The sequence below is a fragment of the Nannospalax galili genome, unplaced genomic scaffold, assembly GCF_000622305.1.
Source record: "Nannospalax galili isolate Female #2095 unplaced genomic scaffold, S.galili_v1.0 scaffold846, whole genome shotgun sequence".
Taxonomy (NCBI): domain Eukaryota; kingdom Metazoa; phylum Chordata; class Mammalia; order Rodentia; family Spalacidae; genus Nannospalax; species Nannospalax galili.
In genome coordinates, this window is record NW_008356458.1 from 2,664,382 (window position 1) to 2,679,417 (window position 15,036).

The following is a 15,036-nucleotide window of genomic DNA, read 5'->3' on the forward strand; positions in this document are numbered from 1 at the left end:
CTTTTCACACCAATTATCACAGACTTTTCCATTCACAGTGTTTTAAATGGGCTGTCCTGAAGTAAATCCATTGACCAAATGAATCTGTCATATATAGCGAGTTTTTCTTATAAAACGATCTCCAACCAAGAAGACTTTAGTAACTATCACACCCCACACTCTATTTTCCTTCTCTTTATTTTTCAAATAATGTTTAGTACTTTTGCTTCTCCCTGGCCAGAAACTTTGGGCAGAGAATGTCCATCTTTCCATCTTCTCATTTTGTTTTTAAGTACATTGTGAAGCACACTGGTTCAAAACTGCTTTTCCATCCAGGAGACAGGAGCTGCTCCTCCCTCTGAGATTATTACGGCCATTGTTTTGCTTGGATTACTCTTTTTATATATTTAGTAGTCTTTTTCATTTGTATTTTCTCAGCATGGGGCTGTTTATGGTAAAGACTAGCTATTAGACCAGCATTTATTTTTTCTTTCTTTGAATGCTAATGAACTTTGCTTCTTTCCGTTTTTCTCAAAGTAATCCCAAATATATCCATAGGAACCACCTTTGGTGGCAAGTTAACAGCCCCAGAGCCTTGAGCACAGTCACTGGGGCTATAAAGAATCTCTCACTCAGTGTTTAGATCTCAGAGGCCCATGGGCTGGCTCTAACAACCTGAAACATTAAATCCCCAGTTGACAGAGGATTGTATATACAATAGCAATCCTATAGGATTCTATCACCTATTGATGTCATAGCTGTCTTGTTTCCCATAAGCATGCTCTATTGATGGTTAAACAATAACAAAATCCCCTACCACCTTTCCCAGAAATTAGCACAACTGATAAGCAGTAGGTGATGTTATCATGAGGCCAGGAGTGATGACACAACTTTTAACCCCAGCACTCTGGAGGCAGAAGTATGTGGATCTCTTTGAGATTGAGGCTGGCCCAATCTCCATAACAAGTTCCAGGTCAGCTGGGGAGACAGGGAGACCTTGTCTCAAAACAGACAAAAAATAAATGTGCATGAGATTTTGTACATTCTTTATTTCATACAAAATCTTCAAAATTCACTGTGATCTAATACTTTATAATGTATCTAAGTTCAAACCTCTCCTATTTCAAGTACCCAGTTGCCACTTGTGGCTAGCAGGTGCCATACTGAACAACATCATTCTAGAGAATACATGATCTTCTGGATTGCTTGCCACCCTAAAGTCTCCATCTTAACAATAAAGTTAATAGTACTCCTGAACTAAGATAAATAATTATAATAATATATTATTTATGAATTATTTATAAAATTATCATAAACAGCAGTAATAAGAACAACTAAGATTTATATATTTACCATATGACAAGAATTCCTATATTTTATTTTAGAACAACATTTTTTTTAAAACTTCTTTTTAACAATTTCACATACATATAGACTGCATTGTGGTCATATTCATGCTTCACTATTCTCTCATCCCTTTCCCAGTCCTGCTGACTCCCTTCTTCCCACCTAGAAGTCCCCTCCTACTTCCATGTCTGTTTGTTTGTTTTCGTACGAGTATTGTGCAGATAGCCACAACTGTTGTGTGTTTGATTGCAGTGTTCATCCCATACCCAGAGGACCAGCAGACAGAATTTCATAGAACTCCTCTCCATCCTCTGCCTCTGACAGCCTCTCTACTCCCTCTTCTGTGATGTTTCCTGAACTTTGGACGGGGATGATATAGATGCCCCACATTTATGGTTGAGTATTCATTAGTCACTTATTCTTAGCACTTTGGTCAGTTCTAAGGAACTCCTATATTTTAGAGGGTTTAATTCTTATAGCAAAATACAAGAAAAATCAAAAGATCAAAATGATTAAATATCTTGCCCCATATTACAACTAGAAAGTAACAACCAAGAATTTCGGAGCCTGGATTATTGTTTGAATAATGATAGCTTCTAAGTATTATATTTCAACAGCCAATATCATAGAATTGTCATTTTAAAACTCTCAACAAGGACAACTTTGCATGGTAACTTGAGTGGCAATGGTTGACTGTGTAAGAAATTGTGTAATACTGAGTACAAACAGCACAAGGGTTGAGATAGCTAATCACAAAAGCAGTTTGTGGCTTGTAACAGGTAAGATAAAGTGAACATTATAGAAAGCCATGGAGGCAGTGATCAATGTGGGATGTCACAGCCAACAAAGTCTACTCAGAAGACACTGAGCCTTCAGTCAGTAAAGTACTCGCCACAGAAGCATGAGGATCTGATTGAACCCTTAGAATTCATGTCAAAAACCAAACATCATGACACGTGCTTATAATCCCAACACTGGAGAGGCAGAGACAGGTGGATCCCAATTTGCCTAGCCTACTCTGAGAGTTCCAGGCTAATGGGAGACCCTGTCTCTAAAAAACACACCAAGGTAGACAGCACCTGAGGAGGACAGTCAAGATTGATCTGGTTTCCACATTATGTACATATGCACCCACATATACATGTGCATGCACACACATGAACACATATACACACATGAAGATATTGAGCCTTAGGGCTCTATAGGGGACAGATAGGGCACACCAGCAAATGAGACTATTTGTAGAGACAAGTGATCTGTGCAAGCTTATACAAGGCCCTGCACTCAGAAGGATCCTACTCTTGGTTTACAGCTCTGATTATCTTGCAATTTCTAGCAATTTTGTCTTTGAATGTGGTTTTCAAACTGTCCGATGAGACAGTAGAGAATGTGCACAAGCAGAAGAGATCCATGAGGCGTGGAAGGAGGTATGCGCCCTCTTTAGTGTTCTGCTACACAGTAGCATTCACGCTGCCTCATGAGCAGAGAATTCCAGTAGACACAAAATATGTCACAGTTCAACAAGGCTCACAGTGACTACAAAACAAATGCACAGCCGAGTAAGCAGACAGCCCAGAGAGGCCACAATTTCTATTTGAGCCACAATTTGCTTCAAATTCAAAGGGAAGACATTTTTTTCTAAGAAATGTGGAATTCTAAGAAACCTGAGCAACTGGTGAACCACCATCACATCCATTCTAATTAGTGTTACTTCTCTAACTTAACTATGCTGCAAATGATGACACATAGGGAAGGAAAAGGCAGGGAAACCCACAGCCTCTTTCCCTTTTAGTCCTTTCCCACTCATCAGTAAGCCTCAGGTAAATCCTAGTAGATGAATGGAAGAAAGGTAACTGGAGTTTAGTTTGGGGCACATTTTTACTGTTCTGATAAGAACAAAATACCTATGAACAAGCTTTGGGAAACAAGCTGAATAATTCTGGTAAGTCTGTATATAAGAGTAAATGCTCTGCATTTATATTTACTGTCACTGAGCTAAGTTTGGTGACATACACTATAATTCCAGCACTTGGGAGTTAGAGGTCAGAATTTAAGGGCAGCCTAGACTTTGTCCCAACAAACAAATAAATAACAATAAAAGACTAGCACGGAATAATATAAGATGAATGTTAAAACACACACAGAGATCTAATTTTTTTTTCCTATTTAAAACAGTATTTAGTAACAAACAGAAAAGCACTATAAGGCAAGAGAAAAAAACTGTGGAGAAAAAGGAAACTGTTATACGTTTTAATATCTGTCATGATACTTTTCTCCTGTTTTTGGAAAAAAATTCTAAATATTCCTTTTGTACTGGGCCTCTCACAAATTATGGAGCCAGTCGTAACCATAGGCAAGAACTAGCCTGTAATTACTTCAGACCTTACTGACTATGGTACTATTCCCCACTGGCTCCCGTTGTGACTTCAGCATCCTTCTCTAAGCAATGTTTCGAGGAGCAGCATAATCAAGCACAAGACTTAAATCTATGACCAGCTCCCTACTCCCATTCCAGCCCCAAGAAAGTCATACAAATAGGAGAGCTGATATTCAAGGCAAAGAAAACATCAACTAATATGTCCCAGGGTAATGAGTAAGCTAAGCTGGCTATACTAGCCAAGCATTAAGTACTTGTGGACCCACCATCTTATCACCACATACTGAAAAAAATTGTCAAGAACAAACAGATGACAAACCAAGCAGACTCATTTCAGGTATGTACTTATTTAATTACAGAAATAACCTACAGTTTTTATCTCATTTTAAACATACTAGTATAGGACCCTTTAAAAGACCTATAAAATGCAATAAAACAATATTTTCATGGTGTTTATTCCAGACAAGATACTGTTTTCAGTGATTTAACTTTATTTACACATTTAACCTGTCTTTGAAGTAGATACTATGGATATTTCATTTCTGTAGGCTAAGAAATGGGCATAGAAGTTTCAATAACTAGCTCAAGGTCATTACCTTACAACAGAGCCAGCAATTGGCCATGAACAGTGCAGATCTACAGTCTCTATATTTTTAAGCAATTCCTTTTTTTAACTCTTTATATATTTATTTTTATTTTGTGAATGAGTGTTATGCCTGGATGTGTGTAAGTGCACCTGTGTCATGTAATACCCACAAAGGACAGAAAAGGGCTTTGGATCCCCTGGAACTAGAGTTATGGACAGTTGTTAGCCACCATGTAGGTGCTGGAATTTGAATCCTGGTCTTCTACAAAAACAGCCAGTGCTGTTAACTACTGAGCCATCTCTCCAGCCCCAACAGTCTATATTCTTTATTGTTTTTATTTTGTATTTATGTGCGTTTTGCCTCCCACAAATGCCATAAGTACACCACATGTATGCAATGCCTGCAGAGGCCAAAAGAGGGTGTTAGATCCCCTGGAACTGGAGTTATGAATAGTTGTTAGCCATCAGGACCTGAACCCAGGTCCTCTTCAAGAGCAGCCAGTGCTCTTAACCGCTGAACCATCTCTCCAGTCCTATTCAGTCTGTATTCTTAAATCTTGTGGTGGAGTCTCTGCTGCAAGTGTCCACCATAAACACTTTCCCAAAGACACTGCCTCTCGATGTTCTTGTTGGTGCTGGGTTTTTGCAGACTCAGGGAAAATGGCCTCCTCTGTTCAACATTCTTCCAGAACAGTTCTACCAGTTAGTGGTTCTAACTCACAAGTTTCTGATGAGTGATTTAATTTATTTAGGCTTCTGCTGCAATAATCATAACCATTCAAATTCAGACCAAAAAATAACATCCATGATGCCAGCTCAGATGGTCAAACTGTATCCAGATTTTGTAAATATTATCTAACGCCTTCCTTCAACCCTTCCTCACCATCACCTTCTTCTTCCTCCTCCTCCTCCTCTTCCTCTTCCTCCCCACCTTCTTCCTCTTCATCTACCTCACTGTCAATCTCCTGTTCCCCATTTTCCTCATCAGCGTTCCCATTGGCAGGTGTGTGTCTCTTCCCTTCTCTGCCTCCTCCACAGCTTCCTTCTTCTCCTTCAAGTCCTTGGTGGTGATCTCAGAGCTGGTGTCCACAGCCTCATCTGACATGGTGGAGCACGCCAGTGATCCGACGCAACAGGTCAAAAAGAAAGGAAGAGTTTGAGCAGTCTGGCAAGAAAGTTCAAAATGTGCATCTGTCACTGGCTAATCAATCTGATCATAGCCAATTTCTTCACTTTAGTTCCTTCTGCTATAAAATGGCTTGGATAATACTCCCATCATAGTTTTATAACTAATAAATTGGATAACATTTGATAGTCAATTTTGTGCAGCAAATTGGCCAGCCTGTAATACTCAATAATATTCACTCAATAATACTCAAACAATTCACTCAAATAATATGACTATAAAGATTTCATAGATGTAGTTAAACCTATATAATCAATTAGTTGTCTTAAGTAAAAAAACATTATTTTCCTGAACCAAGGTAGATCTGATCCAATCAGTTGATGGTAACAAAAGAAGAACTGAGGTTTCTCTAAGGAAGAAAAAAATTCTACCTGTGTATGCCAGTGTGAGTTTTAAGTCTTCTCATAACATGTTAGACAGATTTTCAGGCTGGCCTAGGTACAGTCACATAAGCTAATTCCTTTTTTCAGTTCTCTCTCTCTCTCTCTCTCTCTCTCTCTCATGTTGTAGAAAGATATATAGTGTAACATAATATAATAAATATAATATAAATATGAATATCCTGTGATGGAGCTCTGAGACTGTGCATAAAGCACATGTGCAGACCACCACATTAAGCCAGTGTCAACTGTCAACAGTACTCGTATATTTTTATTATTTGCTGAACACATAGCAAAAGCTAACACAATAACTATAGCTACTAAGGATACATTATTTAGTGAAAATTATAGGTGTTGATAAAGCAAATATGGGAAAATATTAACATTTAGAGAACCTGATGAAAGATATATGAGAATTAGTTACAATGCTTTTAAACAATTTTTGTGTGAAATCATTTGAAAATAAAAAGGTAAAATCTTTTGAATAATGAAAATTAGTAGAATAAGTTAAAATTTTTTCAACCAAAGTTCTGAGAACAAAGGTTCCCTATCAAAATGAAAAAAAAGATTAATATAAAATGCTCTCTGTAAGCTTCTTTAATTACTGATATTATTTAGTAACAAATTGAATTGCTTATATTTCAATTGTGCAATATTATCTCTATGAACTATTAATGAATATTAGTACAAAAGAGAAGAATCTTATATTAGGAGTTGGAAACTTGATGAATATGAGTTCATTAGGGAAAAAGAAGATGGGAAACAAGTGTTTCTTGAGCACCTGAAACAAGATGAGTTAACTGGTATATTTTAGATGATAAAGTTAGTGTCACTGAAACTCTTTGTCTTGTAACAAGTAGCCAGTAGACAAATGACCAGACCAGGACACTGCCTGGCAGGAGTCCATATGTTCAAAAGCCCTTCCTTCAGGCACGGTGCTAAGAAGTTTATTTAGAAAATACCTAAATATCTTCTGGGTCTAGGATATTAGAGAGAGAGGCGGGGCTTTCTGTTTCATCAAAGCACACCCTGTGGATAAACGTGCCCAGATGGAAAAGGCAGAAATCCTGAGCCATCTGCTGGAGCACAGCTTTGCTCTCAACCCTCAGTTTTGATTAACAAAACACAAATTGACGTGTCATTAATATTGTAATTCCAACTTTGTTGGCCACTGCACAATTGGCACCTCACAGACAACTTACCTACCTCTTAAACATGACATTTGAGCTAATATCCTGACCTTTAGCCAAGACACACTGTCTAAAAATCACTGGAATCTGAAGGCAGTGAACATTCATCAGTCAAACCTTGAATCCTGATTGCCATCACTCAGAGCCCATGGTGAAGAGTTAGTTCCATTTGAGTTGTGAGGACCCCTCAGCAGACCTGAGCTCATCACCAGGGCACCTCTGGATTGCACCCCAGCATGACTGTGAAATACCCAAGAGAAACAAAGAAAATCTATGCTTCTTGTTCATCTGATTCCTCAAGTCCTCTGTTATCACTAGATTCCATTTGCAATCTGTGCCCAGCAAAGTACATTCCATTCAAAATTAGGGTCTCACAGTAGAACTTATATCTCAATCTTCTTTATTTTATAAAGCATTCTTTGGAAGCCTATGAAATATGTAATGCCTTTCTAGACACTGTACAAAAAATATTGAGATGCTGTCTTTATCCTCAAAGAATTCATAATTTAAGGAAAGATAAAACATATAAATATAGACCAGGCACAAACACGACATCACAAAGGCTTTCATAAAAAGGCAGGCTGGGGAAACAGCTCATTTGGTAAAGTGTCCAAAGTGCAAGCATGAGGACCTGAATTTGTATCCCCACCTCCCACTTAAAAGCCAGGCATGGTGGCTGGTGCCTGTAATTTCAGTGCTGGGAGGGGGTGGTATGTGAGGACAGAAACAAGAGGATCCCCAGAGCTCACTGGCCAGATAGTCTAGCCAATTTCTGAGCCCTGAGTCATTGAGAGACCATCTCAAAAACTAAGGTGGAGAACAACTGAGAAACAATATTGACTTTGACCTCTTATTTCCACATGCACATGTACATACACACACACAGATACACACACATACACACACACACACACACACACACACACACTAGAAATGGGCATATGCTAATGGATTGCAATGCTTTTTACCTCCTTTATACTTTTAAATGTTTTCACATTTTGGTATGAATAGCTTTTTTTTTCCAAAGAGAAAAGAGATTCATTGAATGAAATGGTACTTTTTAAATAAATTTACTTTGGGTGGTGAAGCTATTGGGTATTGGGCCTCCACCTGATGTTCTTTGAAAGTCATTTAGTGGAAGAGAGGACATTTGCCAATCATTTGTTCTGACTCAGGACAAATTGTAACTCGCTGTTTCTTGTTCCTAATGATTCTGCCAGTTAAAAGTCCAAGAAAGTGCTAGTGGCATAAATGCTAAGGGATTTTTTTCAAACCACAAGACACAACAACTGGACCACAGAGCAGGCCACACAGAAGGAAGTGTTTCAAGGAACACAGTTTGCCTAAGAGCAAATGTCAGTTAGCACCAGTTCATGGCTCTGATCTGCCTGTGAGAGTCCCTTCACACAGCAGTTTCCCAGACACTGCAGTGCTGTCCTTTTACTTTGAAACAGAGAATTGACTTGCAACGAAACACTTCTAGGCAAAGTTCCCTAGAAGAAGAGCCAGTATGAAAACTTTTCCAGAACGAGGGCAAGGATATGAAGCAGACAGAGCGTAGAATTGTGAACCTGAAGACCTAAGCTTATTTATTGATTGATTGGTTGGTTTCCCAGACTTTGGCACTTACCCTAATATGTAACGCATGGAACTGCTCTCAATTGGCAACATAACTGTGTAAACTGGGAACATGATCAATAACCTTTCAGAAAAAGGTTAAATAATTTTATCATTGTTCTGTGTGCCTTGCAAAAGTATATGGCTGTGATTCATAGAGTCTAGTAAAACATAATGTTTGGTTACCTTATTTATCAGTGAAGAGATAGATGACCTTTATCCTTCAGAAACGACAATCCTATACCTTCCTCACTATTCAGCATAATCAGTCAAGTTTCAAAAGACATCTTGAATATTCAAGCAAACATAAGCCAATGGAATAAAATGTTTGTGATACTTCTCTTGATTCATTCAATAACTATACATTGCCCATCCACTTTCTGCAGAGTGATATAAAGAAGACCCAGTCCTACATCCCAGGCTCAGAAACAGATTAAGGTAGGCCAACCACTCAGATAATCAGGACCCCATAAGATACTGGAACTGAAACATGGTTTGTAAAAAATATATGTTTCACAGACCTCCAAGTAGGGAAACAATATACAAGGCTGGAGACAATGATTTAATAGACTTCTTTGGGTGCTATATAGGTAGTCTCAAAAATATGTCCAAGATGGTGGCTTCTAAGGGGCATGGATAGGAAAAGCTCATGGTCTGGATTCTGCTGAGAGAAAAATACAAATGTAAAGCTAGAACTTAGACAACAAAGATGAAGTTGAAAAATGCCACCAGTGGTAGTCCATCTTCATACTTATTTTTTTATAATAATTTATTTGAGTAGCCAAATTTAAAATGAACAAACACTAACTTACAGTTTAAGAGGAATTGAGTTATTAGCCTGCAAGCAACACCCATGGTTTAAGTTGTGAAGAGTCTCTTTTGTCATATGCAGTCATGAGCCTTGAGAATGGAAGTGAGCAAAAGGCAATCCTCCCAATCAATCATCCCCATGTTCCTTGCCCGTCTCTTAGGCCACTCAAGACGGCACCTGTGTCAAATGACAACACACAGAAAAATGACAACACTAAGGAGACTCAGCATTCTCTGCTCTTCCTTGTCTTTTTCATTTCCTTCTAATTAAAAAATTACAAGTATGCAACACGCAGCTGCTTTAATACAGAAACAATGGGAACAGGAATATTATCTTTTAGACATTTAAACTCTGCATCCTTCTACAAAACTACACACTATTCTAATGATTTTTATGTTTATCTCAATCATTCCTTTCTCCTTCTCCCAAAACAAACAAAACCACCCAGTCGAAGAGGAAAAGTGCATAAAATAGAAATTTGTAAATGTCTGAAGCAAAACTGTCCTGAAAAGCAGTCACTGCATCCCTTGGCACAAGTTAATACCAATTGCCTTCGACAAGATCACAGCACAGTGAGGCTGAGTTTTTAAACACAGAGAATGTAGGAACAAGGGCCATTAAGCAACCTAGCTGATTAAACAAAATACACATTACCTATTTTGTGATATTTAAAACACTGAAACAATAGCCCTACAGTGTTTATACAACTCAGAATCAGGGGAAAATGCAGAATTATCACTAAATGAAAATAGACTAAATTGTAACAACGAAATAAAAGAATCTCAAAACTACACTATTTCATTGGTGCCCTTGGAAAGGCAATTTGCCTCTATGGATCTCATTTTCCTCTGTAAAATTAAGAGGTTAAATTAGATAATGTTTACAATGGTTAAGAGCTGTATAATATAGCACAAGGTATTTGGAAGCCTGGAATCTGGTGCCTGATCTGTCACGAAATGTTAGACAAGTCGTTTGACTTTCTCTGAGCCCTAGAATTCTTCATCTATTAAATGGAGACAAAAATCACTTGTTTTACTTACCTCACAGACTGAAAATAACCATAATGAAAGTGGTTAGAAAACTATAAATGTGATATGATTATATGAACTAGAATCACATGATCATTTTAAATGCTTCCGTAAACATCTAATAGAAAATCTTTATCTTTTTCTTCAGTTAACAAAGGGAACTCATAATATGATGAGTCTATCATTCCAAGCACCTTTGGCTCCAATGACTGATAAAGGTTCTGAAAAGCCAACCCATAAGATAGTGTGAATCAGAAGAAAATTTCAGACACAGGTGTTCCATGTGGCTTCAGGTAAGATACTTTGATCACCCTGGCTTCCTGATCTCACAGATGTGGGGCTGTGCAAACTTTAATGCAGAGCATTCACTGAGTGTTTACCAGACACCAGGCTCTGCTCCCCATGCCCTCCTTCAGGTGCATGTCAAAACATCTCTATGGGACAGGGAGGATGCCCATTCCATTTTGCAGGTGACCCTAATGCTTAGTCAGAAGCAAGAAGTTCAGCCCAGAGTGCACACACTTCATCTCTGATCAGAAGTTCTCAACATTTTTGGTTTGAGGATGCTTAAAAATTATTGAGGACCCCAAAGCACCTTTATTCAGTGTTATAGCTGTTGGTATTTACAGTATTAGACATTAAAATTGAGGAAAAATACAATGTATCAATTCATTTAAAAATAATATAATTAACCATTACCTGTTGATAAGAATAAACTATTTTGTGAAAAACTACATTTTCCCCAAAAGTAAAATAGTAGAAGGAATGATACTATTTTAGTTTTCATATATTTCTTTAATGCCTGGCTTCAGAGGGGAAAGAAGGAAAATGGCAATTTCTTCCCCCAACTCATCCACAATTCCAGCAAGACAATGGATTATATAAGCAAATGGAAAGGAAACTAGAAAAAGATGATTACAATTACATCAGGACCATTTTGACATTTATCTAATAAGCATCTTAAATTTCTAAATTAGAAGGTCACTATATTCAGTGAATGAAATGGAATAATAATCATAATGAGGTTCTAAATTGCATTTTATACTTCAGTGAGAATCCCAGATGAATCAGCTGTTATTAGCAATTACTAATAATTTTTTTTATTAATAGTCTGAAAAAGTTTCTAAAAGGGAATTAATGATCGAGAGCTTGACTTGGAAAAAAAAATGCATGTACCTGTATGATTCTAAGAAGGTGTAAACACAAATCTTCCTAACTAGAAGTAAGGTGTGAGGGAAAAAAATAAACACAAGAACTAGCAAGTCAGTGACATACAGTGTAACTCCTACTAAGAAGATGGAGTCCCTGGTAACTGCTGAACTCAGTCAGCAGGTGACTGTTCTCCCTGAACACCAGTCACTTATTACCACCACTTCCTTCCTTAGGCCTGTGCCAGACCATCCTCTTTCCCACCTCCTTACTCAAAGAGTGTCAGATTGCTTTATATATCACCCTAATATAGACATTTGACCTTACAAAATAGGCAAAAATAATACTCCGAATTTCATTCCCTTTGAGTCCCATCTCACAGAGAGATAGTATTTATTCTTCCAATAAATGTTTTCTGAACAAGTATTTTGTATTCCCCCAGCCCAGGTCTTTATGCAAATATCAATTCAGCAAGGCCTCCCTGGGCTATCCACCTACATTGTCTCTTCACTGTTACTTCCTCTTCTCTTCCTTCTTCATTCCTCCTATACTATTTATCAAATCCAATAAAATTTCACTTAATCATGTTCAATGTCATATCTCCTCAAGTAAACAGTGGCTCCTAAGAAACAGATATTGTGTGTTTTCCTCTCATTGTTGAGTTCCCAGCACCAAGGAAGGACTGTAGCACACAGAAATACATTCTTCCTTCACCATACATAGCTCCTTTCTAATGGAAGAGAATTGAGTAAACAAAGGTCTTCAATTGATCATCCTAATCAGAGTCTCCAACTGCATTTACATGTTCAAGCTCTCTAATACTGGAGAGATCAGCTTGGGAAGAAAGAAAACACAAAAGAAGCACCTAATGAATGAAAGTGATCAAAATGAAGGAAAGAGTAGATGAATGAATGAGAAAGAAATTGGTAATTATGTAAGTCATTCACTCTGGTTCCAAGGAGCTTCCAGTCCACCAGTGACTCTCAACCAGGTACTTGTGACAGAGGACATGCTCCATCACATCATTTTATGGTCATACCTCACATTTTGGACAATGGTGCTAATAACATGAACTACACATATGAAATTTTCTCCTGTGTCTATAGAAATTCCATATTTTTGTTTCTACTGGAAAAGCACATAGGAGCTAGAATCCAAAAGACTAAATGTGGTATTCTTATGGAGGCAACCTTAAATCTGCTTTCTTTTACAAATTAAATTTTCCTAAAAATTGACACTTTCCCTATAGTTAATAATCAATTATAACACAACCCTCAACTGTCATCAACATTCTATAATAATGCCTAGCTCTGCCTTGTAAGTCTGTTTATCTTGAAGACAGAATGAAGAATGTCTATAAGAAATAAGGAAAATGACTTAGTCTACTAGAATCATATGTAACAAGCAACTGAAAAACTTGAGTGTTCAGAAAAAAATGCAGGACAGCATTTTGGGGGGCTTACTATCTTGATTATAACCTCATGTTGTTCTTTGTTATTCAATAATTCTCTTCTATCCAAGAGTCTAATACATTCCTGTAATTCCAAGGTTTATGAATAATTAGCTAAATCACTGGATGAAAAACTGAACCAACCAAGAATGACGGTTTAATCACTAATACAAAGAACAGAAATTCTAAACGTTCCAAATCTAGCAACTCAGAACTCATTCTTCAAACTCAGATATCACCTACGCCTAACCTTTTTATGACCTTCACAAACCAAATTTCATTTTTCCAACCCCCTGATTTCATGATAGTTAGTTACTATCTTCTATAACTCATATTTTACCTTGTGTTGGCCTTTGACTTCAACTGCAAAGTACTTTCATTCACTGATCATTTTTGGAGTCTGAGGTTTTTACTTTCTTTCATGATAATATCTGACCTATAGTTGTACATTTATGCGTATATTCATTTGATTTGTGACTCAATTCCATAAATTGTGAGCTCCATGACCCTACTGGCAACATATGATTTTGTTTCCACCCCTAGCACCAACCTAACCATAATAGGTACACCATTAAGACTTGTTAAATGATGAAATTAGTGAATAATATGTAGCTCTGTATATATAGCATCTTCTCTAAGACTGGCATGTCCTTTTTAGGTCCTCTATCAGGTAATTTAGCACTTTGAACACGATAGTGACTCAGTAAATATAAAATTGGATAGATCGCTCTGCTTCTCTGGGCTTGCACAACCAGCAGGCCTATCTCCAACCGGCAGGCCTCTCTCCGGGGTAAGTCCATTGTGCCCTCCATGCCTTGACTCCCCCAGCCTCAATCACCCTCAATCACCCTCCCATCTCCCCCAGTGGTCTCTCCTAATTTGGGTCCTGTCCCATTCCTTGTCTTCAGGCCCCAGACACCTGAGGAACAGATACTGCTTCCTGACCCTTTTCTCTGGGCCCAAGGAGCACTGCTTCTGGGCCTGGACCGGCCATCACCTCACTCTGCTTCCCTGGGCCTGCATCATCCGCCAGCCTCTTTCTGGGACGCAGGGGCTGACCCTTCCTCTTCCTGATCCTTTGCATCCAGACCAACCCAGCTCCTCAGTGCAATCCCCAGGAGTACTTGGGGCCTCTTCCAGCCCATCTGCCTTTGCATCTCTGGGTGGGAAGGCCACCAGCTGCCCTAGACCAGCATCTTTCCTGGGCCAAGCTCCCAGGACAGTCCAACCCCCAAATTCCTGAGACCAAAATCGTTCCTTGCAGAGATCCAGACCTTAGGAGAAAGCCTGAAAACATCTGATCCTCACCTGAATTGGGCCTCTGCAGCCTTATTCACCCTCCCATCTCCCTCACTGGTCTCTCCTCCTAGCCTGGGTCCTGTCCCCTTCCTTTTCTTGGAGTCCCTGGGGGAACTACCACTGTTTCCTGATTCTTTGCATCCAGACCAACTCAGTTCCTTCTAGGGTCCCTAGGAGCACTCTGGGCCTGGCCCCACCCTCTCCTCCCTCTACTTCCCTGGGCTAGCACGACCCTCCAGCCTCTTCCCTGGATGTCCTTCCACTTCCTGATCCTTTGCATCCAGACCAACCTACCTCCTCGGTGCAGTCTCCAGAAGCCCTTGGGGCTACTTCCTGCCCCCATCTTCCTTTGCATCTCTGGGTAGCAAGGCCACCAGCCACTTTGACCAGCATCTTTCCTCGGCCAGGCTCCCAGGCTGGACTAACCCCCAAATTCCTGAGGCCAAAATCTTTCCTGGAGGGATCCAGACCTTAGGAGAAAGCCTGAGAGCATCTGATCCACATCTGACTTGGGCCTTTGTGGGAACTCCTGAAGACAAAAGCAATCTGGGCACTCCACTATAAAATCAAAAGGGAGAACCGGAAGCTTAGATGAACCAGCTTTTCATGCACAAAAAGTAAACCACAAAGACACATA

General features: G+C 38.9%; 1 pseudogene; it reads right to left on the minus strand.

The window, feature by feature from the left end:
- Window positions 1-5,140: 5,140 nt before the first annotated feature.
- On the minus strand, window positions 5,141-5,394 carry LOC115067859 (annotated as a pseudogene).
- Between the last annotated feature and the right edge of the window lie 9,642 nt (window positions 5,395-15,036).